The sequence below is a fragment of the Otolemur garnettii genome, unplaced genomic scaffold (genome assembly GCF_000181295.1).
Source record: "Otolemur garnettii isolate 467f Iridium unplaced genomic scaffold, OtoGar3 scaffold00037, whole genome shotgun sequence".
Lineage (NCBI taxonomy): Eukaryota > Metazoa > Chordata > Mammalia > Primates > Galagidae > Otolemur > Otolemur garnettii.
In genome coordinates this window covers 888,633-897,909 of record NW_003852432.1, presented here as the reverse complement: position 1 = coordinate 897,909, position 9,277 = coordinate 888,633, and positions in this window count along the sequence as shown.

Here is a 9,277-nt window from a genome sequence, read left to right as displayed (position 1 = left end):
TATTATTGTGTTCTTCAATGGAATAAGAATTCAAAGTTTTCCCCTGAGTTTCTAAAATTTCCCTTGATTTAAAGAGACTTTTTTCCAAAATGCAGTGCAGGAAGGGACATCATAAAGCCATGCGTGTAAATGAGGCTGAGTTTGGTGCTAGAAAACTCAGTTTCATATGATCAATCAGATCCTTGTAACTTAGGAAAGTGACCCCCAATGTTGGGAGCCACTTGATATCCAAGATAGAGTTCTTGGGTTAGTTCAAGAAAGAATTTAGGAGCAAGCTGAAAGAATAAAGCAAAAGCAAGATTTATTCAGAAACTGTGGAAAGCTAGAAAGTCTACTTCACAGACGGAGCAGAGGCTAGCTTTCCCTGAAAAAGAGAACAGGTCAGAGCAGAGGATACCAGGCTTGCACATAGAGGACCAGCCCCCTAGTTTCTGTTGCCCTTCTGTTTAAGCAACAGGCTAAATGAGGCTCCCCTCATGGAAGGGCAGTGTTTCTCCACTATCTTGGTTCTAACAGTTGGAACTTTTGCCTTTACCTTGTTTTGATCAAGGCCATCAGAAACTTTGAGACTTTGTGATTTAGTCCATGCGGCAGCAATGCCCAAAGAAATGCCTATGCAATGCTGTACCCAAAGCAGTATCTGCCAGTTCCCTGTCTCACTTGGGGCTGGTATGGGGCAGAAACCCCATCTGTCTTGTTCGTTGCTGTCTCCCTGACACCTACATAAGGGTAAGAATAATAATAGTGATAATAACTATAAAATATAACTAACATCTGTTGAGCACATTAGATGCCTGAAATACCAATTTGAAAATTCCAGTCCTCTTGATGGATCTTTTCTTGCAGGGACAATGAGGACAGCAGGCTGGCAGAGCTTGGTGACACTTGCCTTCGTGATCCCCTAGCCAGCTACCCCAGCTCTGATTTTATAGCTTAAGCTACTTCCTGTTGTGTTTTGGGTCCCCAACTAGACTTTTGTATAGAAAACAGAAAACATTCATTGACCAATCTGTATACCACCTGGCAGGTTTATTTCTCACTGTAACTTAATAAATGAAAGTTAATTTCATATGCGTTAATTTCAAGTGAGTTATTATTGTAACTGTAGATATCATAGATGGTGGACATAAAGTTTGTGTACAATTTACTATGTTAAACTATTGTAAATTGCACATGAACTTTATGTCCACCCTGATATTTTTATTAGTTTTAAAGTTTTATTATATAGAATATAAGTGAGTCATATACAACTTTAAGTGATTTATGTAATAAGGCCCAAAGCCTTACCAACTAAGAGTATGTGGATATTACCAAACTTCCAGACCTATAAGTTAAATAATTGTGGAATAGGAGAGAGGAAAAGTCCTAAAGGCATACAGTTTGGTCTCCAACATCCTCTGCCCGCTACTTTTGTATAGTTGACATCTAACAAATAGTTGTTGAACGAATAACAGTAAAAAATAGATGGCTCGGAGCCTGTGGCTCAAGAGGCTAAGGCGCCAGCCACATACACCTAAGGTGGTGGGTTCGAATCCCCAGCCCAGGCCCGCCAAACAACAATCATGGCTGCAACTAAACAATGGCCTGGCGTTGTGGCGGGCGCCTGTGGTCCGAGCTACTTGGGAGGCTGAGGCAGGAGACTCGCTTGAGCCCAGAAGTTGGAGGTTGCTATGAGCTGTGATGCCATGGCACTCTACCCAGGGGGATAGCTTGAGGCTCCGTCTCAAAAAAAAAAAAAAACAGTAAAAAATAGGAAAATGATCATAAACAAAATTAAAAGCAAATAAGTCAGGAAATAGTCTCATAAATACAATAGGGAAGGGCCCAACTTATCAAGAAATTGATAAGAAAAAGATAAACTCTTTAACAGAAAAACAACAATGCTAAATATGCAATGAATGAACGGTTGGGTGGAGGCTCCGGGAGAAATACCTTTCCTGGAATTTAGCACATTAATTTTGCAAGAGAACATCCAGGACCACCTGGGTAAGAAAATGCAAAAGGACTCAGCTGCAAAGCTGGGTTAAGCCTTTTTTCAGATGAGCTAGAGGGCAGGAGAGGAATTGCTTCATGTCCTGACAGGATGATCAGATGTCCCAAGTTCGGGAAAGTAGACAGAAAAATCAAGAAGTATACACTAGTGAACTCCCTGTTTGGAAGCAGGAATGTGGCTTTACCATGAGGTGATTGGAAGGTGAACCCACCCTTTTAAGAGGAAATCCAAATCTGTGAGTAGCTGGCAGTCTGGGGAGAGAGCTGGAGGAGGACACAGAGAAAGAGAAGGAAGGCGAGATCCTCCCCAGAGCAGGGCCAGCTCTCTACCCTGCTCTGACAGGTCAGGGTGGCCCAGCCTTAGGAGCAGAGTACGTTGAAACCTGGGCACTGATGACAGCAGCCACTTCTCAGTCCTGTTAGGCACATGAAAATGCCTTTTCCTTGGTCAACCAGGTGACATGACTCTAGGTCTTAGCAACTGCAGAGACTGGTCACTGCACTTGGTTACTGGCCCTTGCCCTGCACTTGGTTACTGGCCCTTGCCCTGTCTCCAGACCTTGGAATGACTTTGACTTTGTGCCTTCCCTCTAGGGGCCTCATAAATGAAGCCTTGTCCTCAGGAGACAAGGCACAGAGCACCTCCCTTATGGGAAGGGTATGCTGGTCTTTGAGAGCAGGGTAAGGAGGACTTCCCTCCTTTCCTAGCTTAGATAAAGTAGGGGAGCTTGGGCAGCCTGTTTCTGCTGTTTCCTGGGTGATTCACTAATCCAACCAAAGAACCTGAACTTCCTGCAGTGACGAGGCAGCACACAGTCTCAGGTACACAAAACCACCAACAGTCATATGTCCTTTGACTCAGAGACTTGCGTGTGCCAGAGGCTGTGAAGGCCCAGGCCCAGGCACTCGAGGCACACAAGCAATGAGCACATCAACAGGCCTGGAGCCACTGACAGGTGCAAAGGTTCCTAGTATACATACACGTGCTATCCTGTATAAACATCTGTCCTAATTTACCACTCAGGGCCCCATGGGCTGTTGACAGCCCATTATGCAGCTCATTTAGGGTAGTGGTCCTTTTAAGTGAGTTTCAAGGCCACTCATTTTCTTTGCTATGAAAGGAGATTCTGCACATCTGTCTAGTCCTCCCTCTCCTGGACTTCTTTTCCCTGTTATACAGAGAGAGAAGAGGCACAGGACAGCAACAAATTTATTCCAGAAAACTGAGGGAGGCTGCAAGGACGCCACAGAAGCACTTAGTTGTATACGAGAATCTAAAGGGCTAGAGGGGGCTCAGCACCTGTAGCTCAATAGCTAGGGCACTAGCGACATACACCAGAGCTGGTGGGTTCAAATCCAGAGCCAGCCTGCCAAACAATGAATGACAACGATAACCAAAAAATAGTCAGGCATTGTGGTGGGCACCTGTATTCCCAGCTACTTGGGAGACTAAGGCAAGAGAATTGCTTAAGCCCAAGAATTGGAGGTTGCTGTGAGCTGTGACACCATGGCACTCTACCCAGAGTGACATAGTGATACTGTCTCAAAATAAAATAAAATAAAAAGTAAAGGGCTAGGGGGAATGTTGGAGCCATTATGGAACTTAGTCAATTTGCTTTCACTATGAGGGAGGGTATTTCTCTGTCGCCTGAGCTAGAGTACAGTGGCATTATACTAGCTCACTGCAAACTTAGATTTTTGAGCTCAAGTGATCCTCCTGCCTCAGCTTCCCAGGGTGCTAGGATTACAGGTATGAGCCACCAGACCCAGCCTCTAATTTTTCTATTTTTGGTAGAGATGGGGTCTTGCTCTTGCTTAAATTCCTGGGCTCAAGTGATCCTCCTGCCTTGGCATCCCAGAGTGTTAAGGTTACAGGCATGAGCCACCCCACTTGGCCAAGATAATATATTTTAAAATTTTCAGATAACCTTCTCAAAGTATTCATAATCTAACAAAAGAGATGAGTGAACAAGAGGCACAGCCTATAGTCCCTACTACTCAGGAAGCTGAGGCAGGAGGATCATTTTAGCCAGGAGCTCTAGTCCAGCCCAGGAAACATAGCAAGACCCATCTCTAAAGAAAAATAAAATGTTTGTAATAATTTTTAAGAGTAATACAAGAGGTTATCTAGCTAAAACATGCTTTGCAACTGAGAGGCATAAACATCAAACGCTATGATATTAGCAAGCGGTATCCCAAAATGCAAAAGAACCAGGGATAGGAGACTGGGAAGCTTCCAGGGCCAAATGGGATAGCTGAGAGCTGAGACACCAAATGATTTTAGCTGCCTTTCAGGATCCATAACTGGAAAGGGTGGAGGAATGTGGTGGGGACAGGGCTTAGGAAGACAAGGCCATCATCATTTTGAGGAAGGGAGCAATTCTCACCGGACAGCCCTTTTCTCTGATCCTCTTGTCTTAGCCAAAGCGTCAGCTGGGAAGAGGAAAAAAGTTTCTCTCAAAGGCTGGTTGTCCTATTCCCCTCTTTACTCTTTCTGCCAATAGCAGCTGCTGTCCTTGTCTGGGATGAGAGGTAGCAAGACCTCCCTCTGCCCTGTACTAGCTGACTTGCAAGAGAGTCATGAAGTTAGTCAGCAGGTAACAGAGATGTCTGGGCATCTGTGTCTGAGGGAGAGGTGCCAGCCAGCAAGGCAGACTGAGAATGTGCCCGTGTGCACGCACACACGTCTGTCGGTGCAGGGCAGGTGTGTGTGAATAGCTGTCATAATTATGAATGAAAGCAGTACTGAAAACATGAGAACCCCACTGCCTTCCTACCCCTCAACCCCAGCCTCCACCTCCCTGCCAGGACAGCAAGACACCTGCCACCTCTGCTAGCTCCCACAGCCACTTTGCAAGCAGCACGGAACTCATCCAGGCGTGGCCATTTGCAGTGGCCTGGGCTCTGCCATGCTCAGAGAGCTCACCATGACCAGTGAGATGAGGTGACAGTGAGGAGGAAGCTCCCTCTAGATTCTAATGTTTAATACTTTTATGATTCTTTGATGGAAGTAGAGATCAAAGTGTCAACACACAGATTTATCCCAATTGCAGTCTTGGAGTAGACTCTCTTAAAATGCACACTTCCAGAGAGCTTCCTTTTTGATTCTTATTACCTATACAAGACAGTGCATTATCCACAAGCCTTTATTGAGATGAGAAAATAGGGACTACTTCACCCCAGATCTTTCCTAAGCTTTTTCATTAACATGCTTTTTCAAAAACGTTCATTGAACTTTCTTCTTCTTCTAATGATACATGCTCATAGTAGAAAATCTGAAATTCAGGAAACCATAAAACTTCCATAATCTACCTTATCCTCACTTTGCTTCCACAGGCCCCAGACATGATTGGTATAGGAGCCCCCTCACCCCAGAAGTTACTGTATTAAGTAGAAACTGTCTGGCTGACATAGGTCCTATTTTATAGATCTCTAATTTTGCAGATTAAATGTTTATTAATTTTAATTTTGACTTTAAAAGATTTGAAGCCATTATCTTTGCATTCTATATCTCAGTTTATCTTTGAGAGTCCTCAAAAGGTCTCTAGGGCCCAGGAACTGTATTTATGATGAGTAGTGAATAAAAAGACCTTGCCCAGTGGGGGGAAAAAAGGTTAATATTTAAGACTAAATATGTTGTCAGTCTCTCTCTATATATATGTTTATCACAGATAACTTACAGGGCCCATATAGTTTTGGTTACTGCTTTTTTCCTACTTCGTATTGTTCATCTAATGTTTCCCAAATGAAGCTCAAGAGCAGAGGCCTAGTGTGCCAGAGGCAGCCCCAAATCCACAGTGCAGCCTCTCAGTACATTTCCCAGGTAAGGAAACTGAGTCCTGGAGAACTGACTGGTACCGGGTGGGTGCGAGTGCCAGAATCAGACTCATAATTGAGGCTGCTGGCTCAGGTTAGAGGTATAGAAGCCATTGCCCTCTGCTCATCTTTCAGGGCTGGACTCACCTCTCACGGGGCATCTTCCTCTGGAGTACACACTTCCAGGCCCGCCTATTCCACTCCTGCCTCTACCCCCTGCCCTAAGCTCTTGACCCAATTTCCCCATTTAAAATCCCTTGTTTGTTTACCCTTCATTGCATAACTGTTGTTGTCACAATGTTTGCTCAATAAGCAAATTTACAAAAAGTTAGTTTTTATTTTTTTGCTCTGATTGCAAAAGAGAAAAAAAGAGATGCATGTTGGAGAAAATTTGGGGGAAAAATAGAAAAAAAGAGATGATCATCGTTACAATGCTGTTATACAACAAATATCAATGAATAGAATTTGCCATTGATCAGTTGTTCTTTTTAAAAAAACTTATAAAAGATCTGAGGTACAAAAATTGATTAATTCATTCAATAAATATTGGTTGGGCATCTGCTATACACTAGTGCAGTTCTGGGTTTAGGTACGTAGTAACTGACAAAATAGTCCAACTCCTTGTTCTCAAGGAGCTACATTCTAGTGGGGGAAGATAAATAATCAACAAATAAATAAAAACCAGGTTCAGTGGTGTTGAGTACTATGAAGAGAAAATGAAACAGACTAAGGTGGATGGAGAGGGCGGTGAATGTTGCTGTATTATAGGATGATCAGGGAAGGATCCCCGAGAAACATTTGATCAGGATCCAGAAGGAAGTGAGAGAGTAAACCATTCATTCATCCATCCCTTCATTCACCAACTATTTACTGATCATGTTTCAGACCCTGAGTGCAAAGTAGCTAATAAAAGAGGCACTCCACTCTGGGCCACCAGGCCTCCTCTTTATTGCAGATACTCCTCTGTTCTACTTAATAGCTTGAAGACTGAAGAATGGAAGGAAGAAGAAGAGCTACTCTTAGTATTTTATTTTATTTTATTTTACTTTTTAGAGACAGAATCTTGCCCTGTTGCCCAGGCTAGAGTGCAGCTGCATGATAACAGTTCACTGTAACTCCTGGGCTCAAGTGATCCTCCCACCTTTGCCTCCCCAGTAGCCACCATACCTAGCTAATATTTTTATATTTTACAAAGATGGGGTCTCACTGTGTTGCCAAGCTGGTCTTTAACACCTGACCTCAAGCAATTCTCAGCCTTCCTAAGTGCTAGAATAAAGGCATGAGCCAGTGCATCCAGCCCCTTAACATTTTAATATAAACACATCAAAACTCTAAAATTAATCAATATCTACTTTCCTCAGAAATAAAAAGACTTGTCCAACTTTACTCACTGCTTTCACCTTAAATGTTTACCAAATATTTTTTGTTCATCTTATCTTTATTTTCCCAAATTAATCATGTTATTAAAAATAGTTTTGAGTAGTCATAATTTGATATACCCAAATGTTATCTAAATATCTACTCACCATTTTTTCTTGTATCTTACTTTCCTTTTGGGTTCAATTTTCTTCCTTCTTAGGTTCACATTTCAAAAGTTTCCTTAGGAAGGCCTATGGCACCTAATGGTTTGATTTTGCTCCTCATTTGAAGATATCTTCAATTTGCCCTTCCTTTAAAAATATAATGCCTTATTCAGATAAAATTCACAACCAAAATTCATCATTTATTTATTTATTTTTTTGAGACAGAATCTCACTGTGTTGCCCTTGGCAGAGTGCCATGGCATCGCAGCTCACAGCAACCTCAAACTCTTGGGCTTAAGCGATTTTCTTTGCCTCAGTCTCCCAAGTAGCTGGGACTACAGGCTCCCATCACAACACCCAGCTATTTTTCGGTTGTAGTTGTCATTGTTGTTTGGCAGGCCCAGGCTGGGTTAGAACCCTCCAACTCCGGTATATGTGGCTGGCGCCCTGGCCGCTGAGCTACAGGTGTCGAGCTCAAAATTTATCATTTTAAAGTGTACAATAGTCAGTGGTTTTAAGTATCTTCACAGACTTATGCAACTATCTCCACTGTTTAATTTCAGAATATTTCACCAAATCTTTTCCCCACAAAAATACCCTGTACCTATTAGTAGTCCCTTCTCATTTCCCTCTCCTTCCTCTGCTGGCTACTACTAACCTACTTTCTGTCTCTGTGGATTTGCCTATTCTGCCATTTCATAGGTGGAATTATACACTATGTGCCCTTTGTCTGGTTTCTTTTACTTTGCCTGATGTTTTCAAGGTTCATCCATATTGCAGCATGTGTCAGTACCTTGTTTTTTAGGGCTGAATACTGTTCCATTGCATCACATTTTATCATTTCACCAGCTGATGAACATGTAGGTTGTATCCACTTTTCTGGTCATTATGAATAATGCTGCTATGAACATTTGTGGACAAGTTGTAGTGTGAACATGTTTACAATTCTCTCGGGTATATACTTAGGAGTGAAATTGCTGGATCATATGCTTAACTTTTTGAACTGTCCGTCTGTTTTCCAAAGCAGATGTACCATTTTATATTCCCAACAGCAGCATCTGAGAGTTCCAGGCCAAGTGTGGTGACTGTTATTATCATATCTGTAATTCTAGCACTTTGGAGGGCTGAGGCAGGAGAATGGTTTGAGGTTGGGAGTTAAAGACCATCCTGAGCAACATAGTGAGACATGTCTCTACAAACCACACCCCCCCAAATCAGGAAAGCATGGTAGTGTGGACCTGTTATCCCAGTTAATCTGGACATTGAGGTGGGAGGATTGCTTGAACCCAGGAATTTGAAGTTATGGTGAGCTATGGTCATGCCACTGTACCCTGGTCTGGGTGACATAGTGAGACCCTGACTCAAAAAAAAAAAGGGAAAAAAAAAGAGTTTCATTTTTTCTGCATCTTTATCAACATTTCTTCTTTTCTGGTTTGTGTGTTTATTTTTTCATTTTATTATAGCCATTCTAATGAGTGTGAGGTGGTATCTCACTAAGTACATTTTGTCTTTATTTTAACACAAACTATATGGTACTATACATACACTATACACTCAACTTTTATCATTTAATAATGTATTATGGAGATTGTATCAGTAAACACAGAACTGCTTATATATTTTTTCTGACTTTATAGTAATCCACTGTCTGAATGCACCATAATTTATTTGACCAGTTCCCTATCAATGTGCTGTTTATCCAGCCTTTTGCCATTATACAAAGACCACCTCTACATTTTCCATTCTCTACACATAGGAGTTTGTAAGGATAATTTCTAAAAGTGAAATTCTGAGCTAAAGGGCATATGTATGCTTTTATTTTTATGATTATTGCCAAATTGATTTCCATACATAGTATACCAATTTATACTCACCAGCAATGTAGGAACATGTTCTTTAAATGGACACAGGATCATAAGATCAAATTTGTGAAAACACTGTGTTCT